This window comes from Microcaecilia unicolor, chromosome 3 (genome assembly GCF_901765095.1).
Source record: "Microcaecilia unicolor chromosome 3, aMicUni1.1, whole genome shotgun sequence".
NCBI classification, from domain to species: domain Eukaryota; kingdom Metazoa; phylum Chordata; class Amphibia; order Gymnophiona; family Siphonopidae; genus Microcaecilia; species Microcaecilia unicolor.
In genome coordinates, this window is record NC_044033.1 from 351,914,176 (window position 1) to 351,938,130 (window position 23,955).

Sequence of the window (23,955 nt, forward strand, 5' to 3'; positions counted from 1 at the left end):
GCTTCAGCTGGCGGGAGTTGGGGACCCCCACCAGCCAAGGTATGTGAGGTGGAGGTGGGCCAAAATGTGCCCCACTTTGGGCTCTGGACCCCCCTACGTCGAGATCTGGCTATGCCAGTGGGACCAAGACTGTAGAAGTCTGCCCAGCATTGGTCTTCCCAACTTTTGAAACTTGTTAAAGCTTACACAAGATATGAGGTCATTTATGTTTTACTTTAATTGGATTTCATCCTTTTTCTATATATTGATTAGAGAATGACACGGGGACAGCATCGGAGCCCGTGGGGATGGGGCGGGGACAGAGTCTTAGGGGACGGGTGGGGACGGTGACAGATCCTGTGGGGATGGGGACAAATTTTGGCCCCATGTCATTCTTTACTTTGAAGGCTGTTAATGAATTGGACAGTTAATTATGTTCGAGTGATGCAAGTGATGATGTTTTCATTGTTTGGAAAAACAAGCAAACATTTGCATGGGGGATCCTGTACGTTCCTGCGACCAGCAGATCTTCTGAGAAGACATTTTATATTGCTGGAAGGACTGTGGAAGACAGGACAACTAGACTGAATCCTGAGATTGTTGATGACTTATTATTCATCCACAGGTTAAAAAAATCATAACAGTGCTTCATAGGACATATTTCTCTCCCACTAGAGCATACAGAATGGGTTGTATTTTGTACCCCTGGACATTTTAACTGGGTGTATTAGGGTTCCATGGAGTAGTAGAAGTCAGCTATTGTTGGGGTTTGAAGGGTAGAGGGATTCAGGGATGGCTCCCCCCGCCGCCCTTATTCCCCCAGTGGTCACTGACCCCTTCCATACCCCAAAAATGTGAATAAAAATAGTACTCACCAGCCTCTATGTTATAGCCAGGTCCATTAGAGCAGCATGCAGGTCCCTGAAGTACTGTAGTGGTGGGTGCAGTTGCACTGTAGACAGGTGGACCCAGGCCTATACCTCCCCCTACCTGTTACACTTGTGGTGGAAAATGTGAGCCCTGGAGAACTCCATTTTTTTTTTTTTTACCTTTCTCTATTCAGAAAATTGGCTCTTCCTTTTAACAAGTTACCAATCCACCTGAATGCATTCATTGCTTCCTATCCAGGACTTCTGATTTCCTGAGGAGTCTCTCATGAGGCACTTTATCAAATGCCTTCTGAAAATTCAAATACACTATACTGGCAACTCACCTTTACCGATATGTTTATTCACACCTTCAAAGATTTCTAATCGATTACTAAGGCATGATTTTTTTTTTTTTTTGCTAAATCCTGGCTCTTACCCATTAAGCCATGCTTATCTATATGACCAGTAATTTTTATCTTAATAGCATCCCCCATTTACCTGGGATCAGCATTAGGCTCTCTGGTGTGTTGGGTCACCCCTCAACAAAAAAATTTTTTTTTAAAAGTTTTACTAAAATAGCCACCTTCTAGTACCTGGATACTAGAGGCCAGAGGCAAATTTGAATGACAGCTTATATAGTACCAGAAGCAAGTATGCAATTTCATATTTGAATTTCTTTACAACTTTTTGGTGAGTCCTCTTCTGAATTAGCAGATTATCGGGGCAAGTCCGTATCTTGAGCACCAAGATGTTGGCATCACAATGGGGAAATCTTTGCGCTAATTCTAGAACTGCTTCAGGTCACAATGCTGCATTAGTATGCTAAAATATAGGATCACCCACTTATGACAGGTTGGAGGTTGGTGTAGGTTGGTACGCTTAATATGCACAACTGATAGTATTCTGTAAGTTGGATATGTAGCTTGGTGACATGCCCATGGTCCACCCTTGCTCTGCCCACATGCACACTCCCTCGCAGCTATGCACTAGGCCCCCATGCTCAAAGCTAACCAGGCTTGCAATCTTTCATTTAGACTGGTTTGGGCCAGTTTGGCATTCACATTTTTGGACGCCTAATGCACAAAAGGTTTTGGTTCTTTTACTATTCACGAAAGCAGCAAACAAAGATTCTATGCAAATGAGCTCATAGGTATGAAAATGTGATGTAAATGAGGCCGTTAGCAATTCTCTCCAATGCTCAGAGAAACGGTGTACAAAAACCCCCTACCCTAATGACTTAAAACCTACAGACAGCTCCAAGCAGGTGTTACGGTGAGTGCAAAGTTAGAGGAGTCCCTGGGAGCAGAAGGGGGGATGGGGACAGCTGATCTTTGCTTAATCTCAGGGGCCCACCGCCGATCTCTAGTCCCTAATGGGGGAGGTTGTGGGTACCGGAAAGCTGTAGCTCTGTGTGCACCTCTGCAGTTTCTGTAACTTGTTTCTGGTGTCGTCTCCAGTGTTATGTTTTTGGTTTTGTTTTACTTTAAATGTTTCAGTTTTGCTATCGGATCTACTTTCTGCCCAGGGTTTCCACTCTAGAGACTACAGCCTTTCCCTCTTGACTGGGCATTCACCAGGCACGATCCTCCACCTTTAACTTCCAATGCTCAACACTAACAGTGTGCATATAATTTGCATGTTGTTAGTGTTGAGCGGTAATTTTTCTTCGGTGTTCGGGCCTGTGTTTTTTGGCATTGTTCCCTACAGAACCAGAGTTCTGAGCATCTGGGCCCAAGTGATTTTGGCGTGTACTTTATAGAATAACGCCTTACACACATAACTGCCAATTATTGGCACAGATAACGCATGCATTTTGGTGCCTTACATTGGGCATCAGCTTATAGAATTTCTGTCTCAGTTTTCATGTAATAAACTCCCAGTGATTTGCTACTGTTTAGTGTTGCAGTTCGCTCTTGCACCTTTTCCAGATTCACACTGATTGGTTTCAGTTCCTCTGAATTATCACCTCCAAAGAATGGTTCCAGCATTCTCCACAATAAAGCCCAAAGCAATATCTGTATTTAGCACCCTGGTATCTTTGTCCTCAGCCCATTCTTTCTTCTTCCTTCTCGTAGTTCTGGGGCAGACTGGTCCTGGCTGTGGTCTCCAGCTTAAGGTTGAGGAGTGGTTTAGTGCTTTGGGAGCTGAGTTAGTAGTCAGTGAAAAGACCAAAGAATTCATTTTAGAAGTATCCACACGTGTAAATAGTGGTATTTTCATGTGTAGATTGCATATACGCGTGCATAGTAATTCTAGCTGCTAGCTATGCTTGCAGATGGCTGGGGTGCAATGATTTCAAGGTGGCATGGTTTGGACAGAGGAACTGGGTGGAAATGGGATTTTTTTTTTTATTTGTTGCATTTGTATCCCACATTTTCCCACCTTTTTGCAGGCTCAATGTGGCTTACAGTATGCCGTAGTGGCGATCGCCATTTCCGGAATGAAAAATACAAAGTGGTACTGCATTAAGTACATAGATGGTAGAGTAAATTATAGATTAAATTAGATAATCAGTTCATTTCGGCATGAGAAATACGGTGATAGCGTGTTAACGTTCGTTAGTGATAGAGTTACTTGAAGCAGTAAGGTATAGAGAGTTCGGTTTTGTCTAGTTGTAGAAGAGTTTCGCTGTCTGGTATTTAGGATGGATCACTGTGGTATGACTTTTTGAACAAGTCAAGCTGCCTTATTACAGTTCAATATTTTGGCCGTATTTGTTAGTGTTGATCATACACTGTTACTTCCTAAGGAGTCCTTTTACAAAACCGTGCTTTAAAGCGGCCTGTGGTAGTGTGAGAACGTCTTTTGGGCACGTGCTGGGCCAATTTTTACCACGGCTGGGGAAAAAGGCCATTTTTTTTAATGGGCCTGGAAATGGGTGTGCGCAAAAATTAAAAATGCGCAACACCTATTTACGGACTGAGCCCTCACACCCAGCCATTAACTTAGCGGTAAAGGCTCACGCATGACCCGTGTGATAGCCATGCAGCGCACGCCAACATGGTCGCGCTGCCGATTACCGCCAGAAAAGCCCCCATGGTAGAAAACAGAAAAATATTTTCTAGCGCGGGATTCAGCGCACGCCAAACTCGGAACTACCGTCAGGCGAAAGCACTACCCCAGCAGTAGTAATTAGGTGAGATTAGCATCTCTGATGTAGTACTAGACTCCTTTTGGGGTTTTTTTTTGTCAAATAGGAGATTTACAGTTAAAATGAGAGAAACTCTTTCTTCTGCCTGCCAATCTTCCTATGGAGTCCCTCAGGGTTCGACCTTATCACCTCTACTAGGGTTACCATATTTGGTCCCCCCCCCCCCCCAAAAAAGAGGATCAGACAAGTAAAGGGTTTGAGGATGAGAAGTTGGGCAGTTTCTATCTCTGTGGCTTCAAAAACGGAAAAATAAATGTAGCAGGGCACATAGTCTGGGTAGAGAATGATGGGAGGTCCAAGACAGAAGAAATTTGAGGAGGGAGGAGAGTGGGGGTGCACAGTTTGGAGACAATGTTATTTGTGAGATGGATTAATAATCTTGCTTGGCAACTGTAACAGCAGATTGAAAGAAGGTAAATATAAATTTGAAATGTATGAAATCAGCTTGAGAATGAGATTTCAGCCAGGAACGCTCTGCAGAGTAGGTGCAGATTCTGGAGGGGAGCCAGAGTTGGACTTTGGCATGCCTGATGGAGGAGGGGGGAGAGCAAGAGCAGCCAAAGCAGAGGGGAGTATAGAGTTTTATAAGAAGGAACTGCTTCATCAACTGATTCTGACCAGGTTGTAGAAAAACGGATAGAAAGGCAGTAACCTGGATATTCTTAAATGACTGGGAGCTAGGGTGTGAATGCTTTCAGAGGGTATCAGAAAAAAAACAGAGGTGGAAAAGACAGAGAGAGGGAAGGGCTAGGTCAGGGCATTAGCCTTGCTATAAGTAGGAGTGGTAGAGCACATCTGGAGGTCAGATGAGGAGCTTTGAGGCAAAGGAGCCAGAGAATCATCAGTGTGGAAGTTAAAATCCCTCCAAATAAGGGATAGAGAAAATAACGCAAGGAAGATGAAAACCAGGAATAAAAGCAAGGAAGGAGAATGCAGACATCGTGGGGATGACAGATGACAGCTACTGGGTATAAAAGTGGGGTGAAAAGATGGGTGCTGTGGACCTTGGATGAAGAAAAAGAGTGGGCTTGAGGTGGAACAAGGGGTTGAAAACTACAGGAAGAGGAAAATAGCTGCCCGAGACTGACAATCATCCTAGCTTGGTATAGTGGAGAAATGATAACCCTCCATAAGAGAGCAGCAACCAATACAGAGCCCACAGGGGAAGCCGTGGCTCGGTCTAAGCAAGAAGATGGAAGAAATGAGAGAGAAAGAAGTCATGAATATTGAAAGGTAATGCCTTGTGTTTCCTGTGAAGAATTAAAAGTAGATAAAAATGAGTGAACTTTGTATACCTTTTGTATGGTAATTTCTGCAAGAAGGTACTAAGCTAGACCCTGAGAGTGAGGGGGAGAGTAAGAGTTGATCCGTCATCTACTTCAGCTATGACGGGGGGAAAAAGAAGCAATTTTCAAATGCTTCCAGGCCAAGAACCGGGCAGAAAATCATCACTGCTTCGTGCATAAGCAAGGCAGAGTCTTGTGTGTCCCTGGGACTTGTTTGTAAGAGTAGATATGTTAACTCTAATGTTTTGCTCTGTTTCCACCTTTCCTATCTCAGGACTTGGCTTTGCATTTCTCTTTCTCTCTCTGTACCTTGCATAAAACACTTCATTTCTGTTTATCTTAGTTTACTCAGCTGTAGTTGGAAAATAATACCATCATTGTTCTTTCCGCACTTTGGAAGGTTTATGCACATCAAAACCATGCTTTGAGGTCATCCATGCTAGAGATAACTGTATGCATGTCTCTGAAACACAGTGCTATGGTTTGAAAGCACATCTGTGTGCATTGAGGTCTTTTATATAACATCAGTTTCATCTTATTACTGTTCTAGGTTTATTCTCATACACACTTTCTGATGTCTCCTTTTTACATAGTAACATTGTAAGTGATGGCAGATAAAGACCTGAACGGTCCATCCAGTCTGCCCAACAGTCACATTCATTATCAATTCATGATTAAATCAACAATGAATGCGATATTATATACTTTATCACAAATCTTTATTTGGTGTTTCTGGGACATAGACTCGATCCTTATGTTCCACCTACATGCTCCAAAGGTGGTAATTTTACAGCTGAGCATACATGTAAACAGCATGGATTTGAATTTAAAGCAGGACGCCTCTACGAGAAAATCAAAAAGGTGCCTATTTAAGCCTATTTTATAAAGGTAACATGGGCACCTTTTATCTTTATCAAATAGATTCCCAGATCCAGCCCCAACAGCACACGAATGCTGGTGCACGAATTTACACCCGCTCTGAAGAAAGCGCAGAGTGTGTGTGTGTGCCATATGCATGTACAAAAACGCTCAAAATTCCTCCTCCACTCCTCACAAATTATGCCCCTAGGAACACATACAAGCGGATGGCTTCAAAGGTGGTGGACACTTTCTGTCTGTGTACTTTATACATACTCAAGGAAGTTACATGGAAATACTTTTAAAACAAATAGGAGGAAATATTTTTTCACTCAAAGAATAGTTAAGCTCTGGAACGCTTTGCCAGAGGAGGTAGTAACAGCGGTTAGCATATCTGGGTTTAAAAAAGGTTTGGACACATTCCTGGAGGAAAAGTCCATTGTCTGCTGTTGAGACAGACATGGGAAGCAACTGCTTGCCCTGGGATTCTGAATGGAATCTTGTTATTCTTTAGGATTCCAGAATCTTGCTAATCTTTGGGGTTCTACATGGAATGTTGCCACGATTTGGGTTTCTGCCAGGTACTTGTAAGCTGGCTTGGCCACTGTTTGGAAAACAGTATACTGGGCTAGATGGACCATTGGTCTGACCCAGTATGGCTACTCTTGTGTTCTTATGCTGTTGTGAAATTTTATAAAAACACTTTTCCACATATAAAACGGACTTGACGTGCATAAAAGCTTAAAAAATTTACCCCATGAGGATAATTTTATGAAGTTTTTTCCACATGTCCATTTTTATGTGGTATCCATGTAGGGGTCCTCAGGGGCACAGTTACAACTTATGAGCATATTTTATAAAATACTCGGTAAATGTTTCGAGTGCACAGAGTTACACCTTCTTCAGAGTAGGTATAAATTATTGTTGGAGAATTCATGCATTACTGAAGCCAGTTTTGAGAGCACAGTTTATAAAGGCACATAAGTACATAAGCATCGCCATGCTGGGACAGACCAAGGGTCCATCGAGCCCAGCACCTTGTCACCGACAGCGGCCAAAAGAACAAGCAATTTGTCCCACCCTTCCTAGAAATACTGTATTATTCCCTCGTCCATTCAATAACATTCTATGGCTTTTTCCTCCAGGAAGCCGTCAAACCCTTTTTTGAAGTCCGCTAAGTTAACCACCTTAACCACCTTTTCTTGCAGCGAATTCCAGAGTTTAACTACGCGTTGAGTGAAGAAACATTTCCTCCAATTCATTTTAAATTTACCACACTGCAGCTTCATCGCATGCCCCCTTGTCCTAGTATTTTTGGAAAGGCACATAGGTACATTTTTGGACTTTTCACATGGGGATGGGATTTGAGATACTGCCTTTCTGCACTTACAATCAAAGCGGTTTACATATTATATACAGGTACTTGTTTTGTACCTGGAGCAATGGAGGGTTAAGTGACTTGCCCAGAGTCACAAGGAGCTGCAGTGGGAATCAAGCCCAGTTCCCCTGGTTCTTAGGCCATTGCACTAACCATTAGGGTACTGCTCCAGTCCGAATTGTCATATCTCCCCTCGGCTATCTGTCCTCCAAGCTGAAGAGCTGTAACCTCTTTAGCCTTTCCTCATAATCCCCTTTATCAATTTTGTTGCCCTTCTGTGTGCGTTTTCTAATTCTGCTGTATCATTTTTGAGATGTGGTGACCAGAACTGCACACAGTATTCAAGGTGCAGTCGCACTATGGAGCGATACAAAGGCATCATGAGCAAATACGGAAAATGGGAAGACAAGATGGATCTGAAAACAGGGGAGCTAGTGCAGTTTTTGCAGTGATCGGGGTGGTGTGTAGAAACCAGTTTTTAACCAACGTACAGTACGGTCTCGATTGTCTGACATAAACAGGACCGACCCGTCGGATAAGTGAAAAGTCGGATAGTACTGAAAACATTGCATAAATGCATAAACAAAGACATAGAGTTCCCGATTGTCAAAAATTGTTCTAAAACAAAGATTTTTAATAGTAATAAATGCAATGACATCACCCGGGGGTGGGGGATGTCTGTTGGATAATCCAGCTGGTCAGATTAGCAAAGGTCGGTTAATTGAGACTACTGTATATAAGAACCCAGCCATGCTTACATCAGGAAGGCCAGCCCTCTTGGGCAAGGACATGTGACTCTCCTTGAATTCAGATTTGGAGCAAATAATCAATAGAAATCAAACAAAATAAAACATGGAAAATAAAATAAAATGATACCTTTTTTATTGGACATAACAATACATTTCTTGATTAGCTTTCGAAGGTTGCCCTTCGTCAGATCGGAAATAAGCAAATGTGGTAGCAGATAGTATATATGAGAGAAACATCAAAGCATTACTTTGACAGTCTGACAGAGTGGGAGGGTGGAGGTATGCATGGGGACATCAAAGCATTAAAGCAAATAATCAAAATAAAAAAAACTAAATGCCAAGGATAAGAAAGTATTAGCATTTCTCCCATCCTTAGGGGAAGAAATAAACTAAAATGTTTGCTGAGCTCCCCCGTGGATTGGTAAACATGATCACCTCTCAGCTTCCTCTTAATGGCTTTGGGGGGGGGGGGGGGGGGTGCCAGATGTGAGATCTTTGTGATAGGTGTACATGTTCCTTTCCTCATGTCAGTAGCAAGCGGTATAACCTAACAAAGAAGTGCCAAAGCCTCTGGATTAGCTGTTCACAAGGGTGGGCCAGACAACCTTTTAACATGAAAAAAAAAAATCCAGATCTGTCTTAGATTTGTTTTGGTCCTCGCTTGAAGTCAGCGTGTTTGTGTGATTAGCTGCCGTGCCCACATCCGTGGATGGAAAAATTCCTTGCTTTTTCATGAAAACAAGCTTCAGAAATGCACGTTATTGTTTCATTCCTAGGACACTGTCACGTTAACCTAGATGTCAGAGGACTTGGGCTGGAGCAAAGATTAATGACTAAATCCATGTGAATGATTAAACCCTTTGGTCGGCTCCCAAGTCACACAGTGGGCCCGGCTAGAAATGATTTCCCCAGCCCTTGCAGATAAGGGAAAGTGCTTCCCTGCTTTCACAATGTCTTCATTGTGTGTGTCGGGAGGGGGGCAGGGGGCGTGTTCGCTTGTGACGTCAGTGATACCTTTCGCAAGTCGGCTTCACTTTCTCACTCCAACCACACTCTGGGGTTTTCTCAGGTGATCGCAGTGAGTTAGAATGAAGCTCGGCCCCTCGGAGAGAGAGCTGCATGCCCTGGGCGACCCCGCTGGCACTGAGGAAGCCACAAGCGCTTTTGGCACGGGGAGCCAGCTGCCCCGAACTGGGTTCAAACTCGCATTACACAGCACTTTTCAGAGTTTTGTACGTGCAGGAGGTACAGTTTTGTTTGTTTGCTTGTTTGTTTTCTGGTGGACGTGCCTGTTAAAGATGATGGAGGAAAAAGTGCTCCCGAGATCTGTGTTAGGGGAGTGCAATTGGCATGACTTGCATGGAATATAGTGGCAATTTTTTTTCTCTCATCTATTTTATATTTTATCATTGCATCAGTTATAACGTTTCTTGCAAAAACTCGAGGATCTGGGAACAGTTTTCCTTGATTTTGGTATCTACGACCATTTCAAATTGTGTTTCACTTCTGGGACTGGCAAAAAGATACCAGCACCGGTTGTTGAGTAAGTGGCAGCATTGTTTCACTAGAGGCGAAATCAACCTTAGAGAGGAACTGTCTTTCACCTTTATGTGAGTATCTCAGCAAGATCAAACGTGTTACATGTTGCAGGGGGTAATGAAATAATTTGTCTCATTCCACAGTTCTTGGGTTGGATGCAAGTTTCTAATGAGCATACAGAAAGCTTCAGCTTCCAACTGCAGTATGTGTGATGGCATGTCAGAGTGTCTGCTGATTCAAAATTTCAGCAGGGAAGTTTATTGGTGTTTCAGTGACTCCTGTACAATTATGTTATGTATGCACTTCTAGTTATTTCTGCTGTGGAGGAGGAGCCTAATGATTAGCAATGGTTAGCTGGCATGAGAACCAGGGGAAGCAGGTTCAATTCCCACTAGCTCCTTCTGACTCTGGGCATGCCATTTCTATTGCCCCCCCCCCCCCCCCCAGGTAGATCATAAGTATTTGTATATAATATGTAAACTGCTTTGATTGTAACCACAGATAGGCCCATCCCCTTGCCTAAAGTTTAGTGCATGGTATTGGCATTTCATATGCACCATTTGCATTTTGAACATATTTGGGTTTTAGTGTACATTATGCCCCGGATTCTATATATGGTGACTAAAGTTTGGCGCATAAATCAGCCTGCATAGCCAATTAGCGTGTGCAACTTAATTGGTTAGTGAGCCAAAGAGCTCCAGTAATTGGCTGTGGAAAACTAGTTATTGGTGTTAATTGGCCTTAATTGGGAGTTGCCAATTAAGGCACATCAAATTCTAATTTTAAAGGGGGTGTGTTTAGGAGGTTTTTAATGAGTTACTCACATTTTTAGTGAATACGCCCAATCTGTGCCTAATTTAGGCAGTGGCAGTTACATCTGGTTTCAGCAGGCTGAAATGCAGGTGCTTTAAGTTGGGCACAGATTAGGCACATGGGCGCTATTTTATAAAGTGTAGATACTCTTTAGGCGTTCTTTTATAAAGTGCATCATTTTTTTTCTGCACTGATATTTTTTTTGTGCGATTTTACTGAATCTAGTCGTTGCAAGAAGCTTGTCTGTTTGCTTTGACTACACAAACAATTTGGGCAAGGTGTAAAACTCCAGAGGAGAGCAGGGTTGCTATCCTGTACATTGTTTTGGATCTTATTGTATGACCCCTGAAGTAGACGCTTGCGTGCGTCGCAGTGGCGTAGCCAAGGGTGGGCTGGGGTGGGCCCAGACCCACCCACTTTAGGTTCAGGCCCACCAAGTAGCAGCACACCTATAATGCGGCTGGCAGGGACTCCAAGCCCCACCAGCCCAAAACTCCCAACAACTGTTTGCTTGCCGGTGAAAATCTGCTATTTAAAAGGTATGTGGGTGAGAGGGGATGTTTGAAAGACCATATGGCATGCAGGCAAGAGAGGGAGAAACCAAATCACTTGTAGGACAAGGCAGAGTTCTGCCCACCCACCTTGGGTCCAGGCCCACCCAAACTTGGGTGTCTGGTTATGCCCCTGGTGCGTCGAAACACGGCCCTTGTCGGGTCTCTCTTTTAAGCATAATAATAAAGACTGTTGGATTCATATCTCCAGTGGTGACTCGTCTTTGATCAGCCTCTACTTTCACTTTGTGTGCTTTCTCGTCGTAGAGGACCTCTCCTGTCTTGTATTTTGGATGACCAGAATACCAGCATATATGCACATAAATGCCAGTGTTCCAGCTCTACGTTATTCTGTAAATGTGATGGTGTATATATACTTTGTAGCTGGGGGTGCAGATGGGTGGCATCTGGGCAGAGTGTGGGGCAGGGTACACAGTTATGTGCGTAACGTTTTTGTGCGTTTTTAACAATATTGACTGTGAGCGTTTATACCAGCTCTGTGGTTGGTGTAAATGGTCATTATGGGAGGGGAGGGGAATTCCTTACAGGACAGCCAAATTTGGGTGCAGATCACAGATCTGCCTGTAAACTATCAACAATCAATAACTGGTGTCGACAAGCACTTAATTGGCTGTAATTAGGAGTTATGTGTGGATCGGCCCTATTTTATAACATGAACGCCTAAATTTATAATGCACAACTCCAAAGGGGGTGTGGTCATGGGAAGGGGCGGGGCAGGAGCATTCCCAGAAGTTAGGGGTGATGTTATAGATTACCTGTATTTGTGTGCCTAACTGTCATCAGTTGGGTGCGAGCATTGCTCGTATCCAAAGTCGGGTAGAAAAAGCTCTCTAAGCTACTATTCAGTAAAGGTCGTTTCGCACAGTGCGCCCTTTAAAAACTACTAGCTTAGTGCGCATCATTTTGGTACCATTTACTGTACACTGCCTTCCTTCAAAAAGGCGAAAAATAAATCCTAATAAATAAATACATTTACGAAATCTAGCCCTATTTGTGCTGCTATATTAGTATCCTAGGCAGCGGTGTAGCCAGACCTCGAGGGGGGGGGGGCAGAGCCCAAGGTTCGGGGACACATTTTGGCCCGCCCTCCCGCTGCTGCCCTTCCACCACCACTTCCGCCCCCCCCTGTGGCCGCTACTGCCTCCCCGCCACCGCCCTCCTGCCACTGCTTCCGCCCCCACTCCACCACTCCCCCCCCCACCGCCACTGGAAGGTACCTTGGCTGGCGGGGGGTCCACAACCCCCGTCAGCTAAAGCATTTGTCCCACGCTGGTCTCGTATTGCCTGGCGCCCTCTCTGTTTCAGTCGCATGCTCAGTTTCATTAAAACGAGCATGCACAGCGACTGAAAACAGGACAGGGCGCCAGGCAATGTAAGACCAGCGTGGGACAAATGCTTTAGTTGGCTGAGGTTGGGGCCCTAGAGGCAATTTGGGGGGCCCAGGCCCCCTTAGCCCCCCCGTAACTATGCAACTGATCCTAGAATGGAAAGCAGGCACCTACTTTCTTTTATAGAACAGGCTCCAGATAGGCACCTTTCATAGATTTACCCTCAAGATAAAAGCAGATTACATAAAAACCACAGAAAGGAGTGAATAAAAAAGGAGAAGTTGTTTATTCACTCGTTTCTGTGGTTTTTATGTAATCTGCTTTTATCTTGTTGATTTCTCAGTGGGCAGATTAGTGCCTCTTGTTTTTGTTATAGATTTACCCTCTACATGTGTGTGAGGTTGTGCAATTGTCTAAAAAGCTTTTCTGTTTATAGAACAGGCTTTATATATGGAAAATGCCCTATAAAATAGCCCCTGGGTGTGCATTGTTTTATTTACTTATTTATTATGAATTATTACACACCTTTCTGAAAATAGATCACACAAGGGAATGTATGATAAACAATATATAACAGTGTAGCATGCTGTGGGTGGTACAGGTTTGTAACCATTGGAATAGGGTGACCAATAGGGCAAACAAGGTTAGTACACAAACAGAGACTTCCTCAAAAGTAATGCCAAAACAAATAGATAATAAATAAAATAGAAACTAGAAACAAAATGTTTAAAAAATAGGCATAAAGGCTATAAGGAGGTAATTCTGTAAGATGCTGTCTAAGGTTAGGTGGCACATATGCGCATAAATGTCAGTATTCTAGTTTTTGACATGTATGTGTCAAAAACATTTCCTCCACAAAGTCTCAAACGTGCAAGGGTACTCCAAAAAATATTTATTCAGTCTTTCCAAAACATAACAAGAGTACTGTTCAAAAATGCTCAAAGACTAATGGAGCTCATATAACAATTCAAAAATTAAGATGAAAGCGCCTGTTTAAGCCGCGGTAATGTTGAGCATGTCATTATTGTATTCCATGCTCAGGCTTAGCCGACGGGACCCGTTTCACCACCTTAAACGGCTTCGTCAGTTAGTTTTTGAGCAGTTTTGAACAGTACTCTTGTTAAGTTTTGGAAAGATTGAATAAATATTTTTTGGGGGTACCTTTGCACGTTTGAGACTTTATGGAGGAACTTTTTTTGGTGCAGTGTTATGCTTTATTTATTTATTATTATTAGGATTTATTTGCCGCCTTTTTGAAGGAATTCTCTCAAGGCGGTGTACAGTAAGAATAGCTCAAACATGTAGATTTTTTTCACCTGTCTCATCAACATCTTTCCTCCTCCGTGGTATCTCAGCATCTGCCTGCCCATTGTTGAACCCCGTCCTTCCCTGGTGTACCTTATAAGCTTCCCTGGTGCCTGCAGTGATCCATTATTGCTGCCAGTGCCGGCTCTGTGGTGTCTCGGCATCTGCCCACCTGTTGCTGAACCCCGTTCTTCCCCGGTGTACCTTACAGGTGTCCTCGGCACCTGCAATGATCCATTATTGCTGCCTGCACCGGCCTTGCAGGCTTCCATCAGCTGGATCCCCCCAGACAGGAAGCAGGCAATGACATTATAGCAAGGGCAGGACCTGACTGATGGAAGCCTGCAGGGCCAGCGCAGGCAGCAATAATGGATCACTGCAGGCGCCGGGGATGCCTGTAAAGTACACCGGGGTGGGACGGGGTTCAGTGATGGGCGAGCAGATGCCAGGGTGCAGCGGAGGAGGAGAGATGTTGATGTGGGGTTCTGCCGCTGGGTGGGCCTGAGCCAAGAATGGGTCGGCTTGTGCCTACCCAGGCCCACCCGTAGCTACGCCACTGATGTGTGAACACGTACACAAGTAAATTACAATCTGGCTGTGCACCATTCTGTAACTGTGTACATACCTTCTATAGCATATACTATGCAGGTGGGCGTTCACATGGATGGAATGTGTGTGGGGCATGCTTATATGTGTAACTTACAAAATCCAATCAGCTAAATGAGTTTCTCCCGAAATTAGGTGTGGGCATTTACACAAGCTCTATAGCTGACATTAGCCCCCAAATTCTATAAATGGCGCCCAAAATTACGTGTGCAAATTTGGGCATGCTCCTAATTTGTGTGTGCAATTTAATGAGCCAATTAGCACCAATAATTCAGCGCTAACAATCAATTGACACAAACTGGCAACAATTTGAATTTATGTGCGCATCTTGCTAGGCGCTATTCTGTAAAGATGCACACGCAAAGTTTTTAGCGTGCAATTGAAAAGGAGGTGTGGCCATGGGAAGGACAGGGGATTTCACTAAAGATGTATGCAGTATAAAATTTGGGGGATCTGCGCCTAGTTTACACGCCAGGATTTACACCAGGTTTCAGTTGCTGTAAATCCTTTATGCAGATCCTGGTGCAAAGCGCTGTTCTATAAACAGCACCCAGCTTGGCTTGTCGTTCACAGAATAGTGCTCATTTTTGTGGCACCCAAACTTGGGTGCTATTTATTGAATCTAATCCTACGTGCATAAGCATGAGCATTTTCTACCCCGTTATGCCAGTGTTTTGTAAAGGCTTCAGGTAGGCTCCCTCTGGTCACCTAAATACAGGTCCTGATTTATAAAATTGCTGTCCACAAGTGGTTCTTGTTTGTGTTTTTGCACTATTTGCAAATTGCACACATTATTAGTGCATGCTGTTTGCATTTTTGATTTCAACAACTCAGACTTCAAACATCCCAACAAAAATTTAGGAATAAATTAAAAACACTTCTTTTTACTGATGCATACAAATGTTAGTGGGATCTGTCCAGTGTGAACCTGGGCTACACAGTTGTCCCTATGTATTTCCCTCCCCTCCCCCTACTACTAGAAACATGAAGGCAGATAAAGGCCAAATGGCCCATCCAGTCTACTCATCCTCAGTAACCATTAGCTCCTCCTTTCCCAAAAAGATCCCAGGTGCCTGTCCTATGCTTTTATAAATTCAGACACAGTCCTTGTCTCCAGGACCTCTACCGGGAGGCCATTCCACGTGTCCACCATCCTTTCTTTAGATTACTCCTGAGCCTATAACCTCTTAACTTCATCCTTTGCCCTCTCATCCCAGAGTTTTCCTTCATTTGATAAAAGCTCACCTCCTGTACTGTACATTAATGCCACAGAGGTATTTAAACATCTCTATCAGATCCCCTCTCTCCTGCCTTTCTTCCAGAGTACACAAATTGAGGTCAATAAGTCTGTTCCCATGCGCTTTATGTCAGAGAACACTGACCAATTTTGTAGCCACCCTCTGGACCGACTCCATCCTGTTTATATCTTTTTGTAGGCGCGGTCTCCAGAATTGCACACAGTATTCTAAATGGGGCCTCACCAGAGACTTATACGAGAGCACTATCACCTCTTTTTTTTTCCTGCTGGTCATTCCTCTCCTTATGCACTGAGCATCCTTCTGGCTTTGACCGACCTTTTTTACCTGTTTGGCCACCTTAAGATCATCAGATACAATCACCCCTAAGTCTCGCTCTTCTTTTGTACACAGAAGTACTTCGTCCCCTATATTGTATCACATAGAAGCCGGCGCTGTGGGTGCTTGAGCACCCCCAATATTGAGAAAATTCCTTGTATATGTCCAGGGAGGGGTTATTTCCACCGGGCTTAGCACCCCCAATAATTTTGAAAAGTTGGTTCCCGTGCTGTACCGTTCCCTTGGATTTTTGTAACCCAAGCGCATGATCCTGCATTTTTTTTTAGCATTAAATCTTAGTTGCAAATTACTGGGCCATTCTTCAAGCTTTGCCAGATCCTTCCTACTGAAATTGTAATTTCCTCCTTCCCTATCTCTGAAGTCATTGTCTTTCTTCATTTCTCTCCTTCTATTTTAGATTTTATGCCACTCAGACTTTTTACTTGATGAGCGGGGTAGAAAGTTCTAAAGAAACTTGAAACTTTTATATCAAATTATTATTGACCACTTTCCAAATAAAAGTGATTAAAACGGTGTGCTAAAACCACAAAACATATATGTAAAGCATAGGAGCAAAAAGAGCAGTAATCATTTTATTCATATTTGATGCGCATTGAGGCCCCCTTTTACCACAGCGGGTAAAAGGCAGTTTGTTTTTTTTTAAAGACATGACTGTGCAGCAAATGAAGCACTTGCCACACAACCATTTTTTTTTTTTGGGGGGGGGGGGGAGCAGTTACCGCCACCCATTGAGGCGCTGGTGGTGGGAATTACCGTCGGGCTGCTGCGCTAGCCCAGTGGTACTTCCAGTTTAGCGAGCAGTAAGCACTTGTTGGGCTTACCGCCTCTTAGTAAAAGACACCCCCTAAGTTTGTACCTGAGGCAATGGAAGCTTTAGTGACTTGTCCAAGATTACAAGGAGTTGCGGTGAGATTTGAACTGGGTTTTGCTGGTGGTTAGCTCAGTGCCCTAACTAGGCTGCTACTCCGCGTTAAATGTTTGATTGCTGGATTTCTCATTTTTCATGGCCTACAGCAGCATTTCCCAAGTCAGCCCTGGAGTGCCCCCTTGCCAGTCAGGTTTTCAGGATATCCACAATGAATATGCATGAGATTGATTTGCATACACTGCCTGCTTCCATTGTGTGCAAATCTGTTTCATGCTTATTCATTGTGGTTTTCTGAAAACCTGACTAGCAAGGGGGGGGGGGGGGGGTACTCCAGGAAGGACTTGGGAAACGCTGGCCTAGAGAATTGTACAGAGAGGAATAAGATAGAACAGAAATGCTTCGATTGTTCTGTCTGTTCAAAAAAAGGACTTGTGTCCCTATTCTGTGCCCAGGGCCAGTGATAGACCTGCCGGGGCCCAGGACAGAAGGTCCCAAAGCTGTTTGGGTGTTTTATTTTTGTTACATTTGTACCCCGCGCTTTCCCACTCATGGCAGGCTCAATGCGGCTTACATGGGGCAATGGAGGGTTAAGTGACTTGCCCAGAGTCACAAGGAGCTGCCTGTGCCTGAAGTGGGAATCGAACTCAGTTCCTCAGTTCCCCAGGACCAAAGTCCACCACCCTGACCACTAGGCCACTCCTCCACTCGATGGACTGTGAATTAGCTATACCGCCTTTCTGTGATACTACCAAAGTGGTTAACCTTCAGCTTCTGGCAAGTGTGGGGACTGCTGTGGCAATTGCCCTGTTTACACCCCCTTAATATGGGCTGTGTCTGTGCCTGTGGGAAAAAGTTAGCAACCTGCCTTTGACAACACACCAGCATGATCAACATTCCTGAACTGTGATAGCAGAGCACCACACCTCATTATTTATTTATGTATGGCTGGTTATCCTAAAGTGCGCTTTTGACATTTGTTATTTACCACAGGACCCATTATATGCAGTGGGATCTATTTACTATACAGATATTAGCTCACTTTAGTAACTCTAGCCTTTAACATACTTCTGAGTTGTCAAAAATGCCAAGCCAATATATTAACTCCACACACCGCATGGAAATTGTTCAGACAGTACAAAATAGTTTGGGGGCTAATCTGGCCTATGTCTTTTTGAAACTTGTCTTCCTGCTGTTTTGCCCTCTCCTTTTTTTTTATTATTTTGCTGTGTGAGATAGTTGACCAAGGGTGAGACTGCAGGGTTAAAAGAAAGCAGCTTTACTGCAAAGTACCCCTGTGTGTGAAACTGTAACAACAGTGAACGGAACCAGTATATAGAAATCACAGCTTATTTTTACATTTTGGAGCTGTTCCATGGCACTTTCCCTCTGTTCTGAGAGCAATCCCATATTTATTTATTATACTCACCAGATCTGATTGGTCTATAGTGGCTATGATGGTGCAGATGACTTTTTAAAATCACTTGGCTTACGTTTAGTGTATAGTTTTTCCAAGACTTGCTGTGGAATAGGTAATCTGATTGGTTATCACTTTTATTTCCTCGTGATTTCTCTTCTAATATTTATTTTCTGGCTTCTAATGGGCTTATGGTATCTGATACTGCTGGGTTCCTAGGATCATCCAAGGTTTTTTGGTCTAAAAACATTGGTCGATGTTGGTCTGTTTGTGAGAATTACCTTGATATTTACTGACATAAGCAACCCTGTATTGTTGGACTCGATTTTATTTATTTATTTATTTTAAAACTTTAGAGAACATATGTATGCTCTAGTGTTTCTGGATGCTTTGTTGAATGGAAATATGGCATGCTAGCAGGTTCCATTGTGCACACTGGCAATCCAAATGAAGGCAAACACATCTGAATGTTCTCAAATAAGTTAGAAACCCAGTGAAATACAGGAATTAGAACATCTGAATATTTCCTTTCTATTAATACCTTCGCGCCTTCTGTCTCGCTGCACCCTACGCCTGGAATAAACTTCCTGAGCCCCTACGTCTTGCCCCATCCTTGGCCACCTTTAAATCTAGACTGAAAGCCCACCTCTTTAACATTGCTTTTGACTCGTAACCACTCGCCTCCACCTACCCTCCTCTCTTCCTTCCCGTTCACATTAATTGACTTGATTTGCTTACTTTATTTATTTTTTGTCTATTAGATTGTAAGCTCTTTGAGCAGGGACTGTCTTTCTTCTATGTTTGTGCAGCGCTGCGTATGCCTTGTAGCGCTATAGAAATGCTAAATAGTAGTAGTAGTAGTAGTAATTAAAGATAAGAACACATGAATAGCCATACTGGGTCAGACCCATTGTCCATCTAGCCCAGTATCCTGTTTCCAACAGTGGCCAATCCAGGTCATTTTGGTCACTCTTCTTTGAACCTTTTCTAATTCCCCTATTTGTTTTCTTTTGAGATACAGCGACCAGAACTAAATGCAATACTCAAGGTGAGGTTGCACTATGGAGGGAGATATAGAGACATTATAGCAATCTTTTTCTTATTTACCATCACTTTGTTAATAAGTCCTAGCATCCTGTTTACTTTTTTGGTGAGTAATTTTATAACAGGTCATCTAGGTTATGGGGGTAAGTGGGCACCTCTTTTGGGCCTATTTTACACATAGGGTCATTCTACTAAAAGATGCTAAGGGCTGGATTGTATAAATGGTGCTCAGAAATGGGTTCTGGAAAAGATTTACACTTAGTGCGATTCTGTGACGGGCAGACGCTCTTCATAGAATCACACCTAGGGCTGATTCCCATGCCCTAACTGGGCGCCAGACTTACGCCTGCTGACACCTGGATGATGCGCACAAGTCCCAGTTTGTGCCCGTTAATGTCAATAATTGGTTGTTGGTTCATTAACCAATTAAGATGCACGTATGTTTCGGCAACGCAGCCAAATATGTAGAACCCCCGGGGGTAAGCATATGCTAATTGGAAGCGATAAGTGCTTCTGTGTTGATTCTTTGCAGGTACCTCAAGCTAAGGGGAACATTAGCGTATGACTTGCACATAAAACAGAAAAAGCTCTAATTTATTTAATAAAGGGTATGTTTACTAAGGCGCATTAGCGTTTTTAATGAGCCTTCAAAGTTAAGGCACGTTAAATGCTAACGTGCCAATACATTCCTATAGGCACGTTAGCGTTTAACGCACATTAAAAACGCCTATCGCACACCTTTGTAAACAGGTGTAAACGTGTATTCCAACTGTTCTTGCATTCATGGTTTATAAAGTGCATGCGTAAACTGTGACTCTGCCCAAACTTTGACCCCCCGAATATGCCTGCTCCAAAGTCATGTAAATGAATGCGTATTAGCAGCATTTTACACGGGTACACTGTGATATGTCCACAAAAAGGCCTTTCCAAAATGACCCCCTAACTGTTTGTAAATGCTTTCCCTGCCACTTATTGTTCCATCATTGATTTCTGAAAATGTAATCATAGCCTGTTAATTAAGAGAGGATTGTGACAAGAGTTCCTAATTATACTTAAAAAAAAAATCGAAATAGCTAATTTGAAGCTTTGGACAGCTTTATACAACCATATCATTGGTCTGTTTTAATTAGTAGATCGGGATGAAATTTTATTTATGATTTCTAATAGCTTAATGATTCATCACTTGACTGAGCAGGAGAATTTGTAATTGACACACGCTTGCTTTGCGTGCTAGATATTGTGCAGTACAAGGGAGGCAGGTTTCCTTTAGAAATGCTGTTTGTAGTGTGGGATTTGACATAAAGGAGTTCACCAGGACCACTATGGCTTACGTATGAGCCTATAATCCTCACATACGTATCTTTATTTCAGTAACGGTTGCATAACCGTTTCCGGATCCATGGAATAAAACAAATTAACATGAAGATAGCAGTGCTTTGAAATGAGAATCTAGATTATACAACAAGCTATCAACACATTTGAATTCTCATGCAGACCAACTGTTTGCAGTAGAGTTGTCATTGCTGTTGACAGTCTGTAACAAGCAGGGCTGCCAAACTGCTTCCCCTGATCTTTACAGTTCTAAAACAACGCTAAATATACCTGAACGGGATAAGTGAATCAAGGAAACAATTTAGGTATTTTTTTCATATTTTTTTTTAAACTTAGATTTATAAAGCGTGTCATTACAGAGTAATACTCAAGTAACTTGAAACAAATAAAAACAATTTCAGGATATTAAAATTTCCCACGAATAAATAAAAGAAAACAAAAAAATCTTAACCCACATCATGGAGGAAACATACTCCAACATAAAATTCCAAGAAACTTTGGGATCCTTTTACTAAACTGTGGCAAAAAGTGGACTTAGCTTGCCCTTCTGTGGCTTTTCCTGTGCGCTAAAGCTATTTTTACCGCAGCCATATAAAAGTGGTCTGTTTGTATTAATGGCCATGCTCTAATGCTGCCATTAGCAAGTATGGTAGATTGGACAGGCGGCTGTACTTATAATCTGTCCAACAATTCAGAAGCCTTTTCGATGCCTGCCAATCACTATTAAGGAGATATTTAAAGTGGAGTTAACATGAATTTGAGGATCACAGGATGCTGGTTAAGATGCAGGAATCGTCTGAATGGATTTCAGCACTGCTGGTTGTCATAAAACCTAATAAGAAGATCAGACTGTGTATAGACCCAAAACCACTTAACTGAGGGCTCTCCATCAAAATCATTATTACCAGGTCATAAGAAAAGTGGTCTGATATACACAAAACAGAGATAGAATAAGCAGAGCAAGAGGAACAAGGAAGATGTTAAAGAAAATGGGGCCCAGGGCTGAATCCTGAGGGACCCTACAGGAAATTTTATGAGTAGAGGAAATTGAACCAGACCAGTAAACTTGAAAACTTCTTTCAGAGAGATAACCCCCGCCCCCCAGGAAAGAGCTATGTTCAGTATTGGGAATGTTTCCTGCAATACTATGGGCATGGTATACCATAGGAGGAATGAGCTGCCTACAGTGAAAGGATGTTACTGTTTCCCTGGAATGATATGTATGGTAGAAGGATATAATTGGGGGGGGGGGGGGGGGGGGGGGCGGGGGCTGGAGTGTACATAAGAGCAGCCATACTGGGTCAGACCAATGGTCCATCTAGCCCAATATCCTGTTTTCCTAACAGTGACCAAGCCAGGTCACAAGTGCCTGGCAGAAACCCAAATCGTGGCAACACTCCATACTACAAATCCTAGGGCAAGCATTTGTTTCCCATGTCTGTCTCAATAGCAGGGTATGGACTTTTCCTCCAGGAATTTGTCCAAACCTCTTTTTAAACCCACATTTTCCGGCAAAGAGTTCCAGAGCTTAACTATTCATTGAGTGAAAAAATATTTCCTCCTATTTGTTTTAAAAGTATTTCCATGTATCTTCCTTGAGTGTCCCCTAGTCTTTGTACTTTTGGAATGAGTAAAAAATCAATTTACTTCTAATCAGTCTACACCACTCAGGATTTTATAGACCTCAATCATATCTCCCCTCATCCATCTCTTTTCCAAGATGAAGAGCCCTAACCTCTTTAGCCTTTCCTTCTACGAGAGGAGTTGCATCCCCTTTATCATTTTGGTCACTCTTTTTTTAACCTTTTCTAATTTTTTGAGATACGGCAACAGAACTGAATGCAGTATTCAAGGTGCAGACGCACCATGGAGCGATACAAAGGCATTATAGTATTTTCGGTCTTATTCACCATCCATTTCCTAATAATTCCTAGCATCCTGTTTGCTTTTTTGGCCTCCGCTGCACACTGAGCAGAAGATTTCAACCTATTATCTACGACACCTAGATCTTTTTCTTGAGTGCTGACCCCCAAAGGATGGACCCTATGATTCGGAATATTCTTTCCAATGTGCATCACTTTGCATTTGTCCACATTAAATTTCATGTGTCATTTGGAAACCCAGTCCTCCAATTTCCTAAGGTCTTCTTGCAATATTTCACAGTCCAAACGTGTTTTAACAACCTTGAATTTATTTATTTATACCCCACTTTTTTTCACATGAAGCAGACTCAAAGTGGCTTACAATGCACAGATAAATCAATTACAATTACATTAGATAGGGGAGAAAGAACAGGGTAAGATGGGAAAGGGAAGAGAGACTAAGATGGACGGTGGAAATCCCAGGTGGACCATAACCAATAACAAATTCCTAATTCACACCAGAACCTTGCCTCCCATCCCATGACTCTTTAATTTTCTCAGGAGTCTCTCATGAGGAACTTTATCAAAAGCTTTCTGAAAATCTAGATACACTACATCAACCGGCTCACCTTTTATCCACGTTTATTCATGCTTTCAAAGAAATGAAGTAGAGAGGTTTTTCACTTATATATACTATCTGCTACCACATTTGCTTATTTCCGATCTGACGAAGAAGGGCAACCTTCGAAAGCTAATCCAAGAAATGTATTAAGTTATGTCCAATAAAAAAGGTATCATCTTATTTTCTTTTCCATGTTTTATTTTGTTTGATTTCTATTGATAAAGAAATGAAGGAAATTGGTGAGGCAAGATTTCCCTTGGCTGAACCCACGCTGACTCTACCATTAAACCATGTTTGTCTACATGTTCTGTAATTTTATTCTTTATAATAGTTTCCACTATTTTACCCAGCATCGACATCAGGCTTACCAGTCTATAATTTCCCAGATCACCCCTAAAACCCCTTTAAAAAATTGGCATCACATTGGCCACCCTCCAATATTCAGGTACTATGGACGATTTTAAGGACAGGTTACATATTACTAACAGCAGATAAGTGTGTGTGCTATATGTATGTTTCTGTTGGAATGAGTGCACCTATTTTGAGGAGTTATTCCCCTTGTGAATAAGAGTACACCAGAAGGGATTTGTGTATTCTTGAATTTGTATAATAGTGATAATGGATCAGGTTTTTTTTTCTTTATTATATTTCCATGACTGTTGAATAAAAAGAATAAAAAAAAGGAAGTTTTAGGGTGCATCTGGGTAGAATACATCACTTCCTGCTGTTGCTGTGAATCGCTTGTTTACTCTTTCCAAAAATATGAGGATACAGGGCATGCAATG

General features: G+C 42.7%; 1 protein-coding gene across 3 annotated transcripts in view; it reads left to right on the top strand.

Annotated features, from left to right (window-relative positions):
- The window catches only part of HIVEP2 (HIVEP zinc finger 2), a 401,117-nt gene that overhangs the window by 162,625 nt on the left and 214,537 nt on the right, over positions 1-23,955 (top strand). Inside the window, exon 1 of one of the 3 annotated variants that reach the window (XM_030198498.1) lies at positions 9,679-9,880. The exons of the other annotated variants lie outside the window; for them this stretch is intronic. The gene's annotated coding sequence lies outside the window, so the exon portion shown is untranslated. Of the gene's footprint in view, positions 1-9,678; positions 9,881-23,955 lie in introns of those variants that run through there. 3 annotated transcript variants of the gene reach the window in all.